Consider the following 1,625-nt stretch of genomic DNA (forward strand, 5'->3'; position numbering starts at 1 on the left):
ACTTGCCGCCGTTGCAATTCGAGGGATCATCTCTACAAGGATTGCAGCAACTCTGTGTGTTTTAATTGTGATCGAGTGGGGCATCATTCGAGGATGTGCCCCGAAGACATCAGATGCTGTATATGCAAGGAGGAGGGCCACATGGCCATTGACTGCCAACACTCTTGGTATCGTCGCCCCCCGCCTTCTGCGTCTCTGTCTCCAGATACCGTTGCCGGGTCGAACCCCGTGGATCCTGTTTCTACCCCTGTGGAGCGTCCTACTCATACCGCCGAAACTAGTGATACAAGTGCTCCCCAAGCTGACCTCGCTGATCCTGTGAGTCAGCCTGGCTCTACTGATGTTGCTGAATCGCCTACGCCCTCACCTCCTGCTAGTGTCCCTCTCTTTACTGATCCGTCTTCCGCGTCTGTTATTCCCTCGGTCTCGGATAGTGTTCTTGGCCAGATGCCTTCCGTACCTGAGGATCCAGTGCCTTCTATTTCTGACAGTGCCCTCGCTGAGGTCGCTATGCCTCCTGCATCTCCCGAGCTGATGCCATCTGTCTCTGACAGCGCCCTCGCTCAAGTTGTCTTGCCGTCTCCCTCCGATGGTCCCGCTTTGGATCTGGCTCAACCCGATGAGAATAGTGATGATGATGATATGGGGGATTCTGTCCCCCCCTTAGAGGTCCAGCAGCTGGCGACGGCTTGGAAACGTGTTTCCCGGAAGAAGGGTCAGCGGAGGAAGAACCTGACCCGAAAGGCATCAGCTTCCCATTCTTTTGCTCCTGTGCGCAAGGCAACCAGGCCCAACCCGCCAGGAGTGAGATCTAATAGAGGTAAGGACCCGCCTGAGTAAACTTTTTCCATTTTCAAAGGTCTAACGATTAACGTTCGCGGTTTGAGTGATGAAAAGTTTTCGTCAGTTGTTCGTTGTTTTGGTCAAGAGAATCTAGATTTCTGTTTTATCCAGGAAACGATGGTTTCTGATAGACGGGTCATTAATTCCCTATCTTCCCGGTGGCGGGGCCCCAGTTTTTGGTCCCCGGCTGTCGGGAGGAGGGGTGGCGTGGCCATTTTGCTTTCAAGTAGTTTACAAGATAATCTCTCTGTTTGGAAAAAGGATACTGAGGGTCGGGTCCTTAGTGTATTACTTAAAATTGATTCCCAGTCTATTAATTTAGTTAATGTGTATGCTCCAACTGTACCGGCTGATAGACGAGTCTTCTACCAGTCGGTCCATTTGTACTTCTTTCCACACTCCTCGCTGATAGTTGGTGGTGATTTCAACTGTTATGACGGTTCCTCAGATAAGTTTGGGGGCACCGTCTCTATTAGTTCTGACTTGTCTGACCTTAAATCGTGTTTTCTGTTAAGGGATGCGTGGCGAGCTTCGCATCCCAGAACCCGCCAGTTTACTTGGTTTAATTCAGATTCTTCAGTTGCTAGTCGTTTAGACACTTTTCTTGTTGCAAGGTCCCTCCTTTCATCAGTTAAGTCGTGTGTTATTTCCCCTTGTGTTTTCTCGGATCACGAGTTTGTTTTTATTGACTTAGTTCTCGAAGCTTCTTCTAAGTATGGCCCTGGAGTGTGGAAATTAAATAATTCTCTCTTAGAGGACGAGTCCTATTGCGAGAAGATTCG

This window comes from Porites lutea, chromosome 5 (genome assembly GCF_958299795.1).
Source record: "Porites lutea chromosome 5, jaPorLute2.1, whole genome shotgun sequence".
Classification (NCBI taxonomy): Eukaryota; Metazoa; Cnidaria; class Anthozoa; order Scleractinia; family Poritidae; genus Porites; species Porites lutea.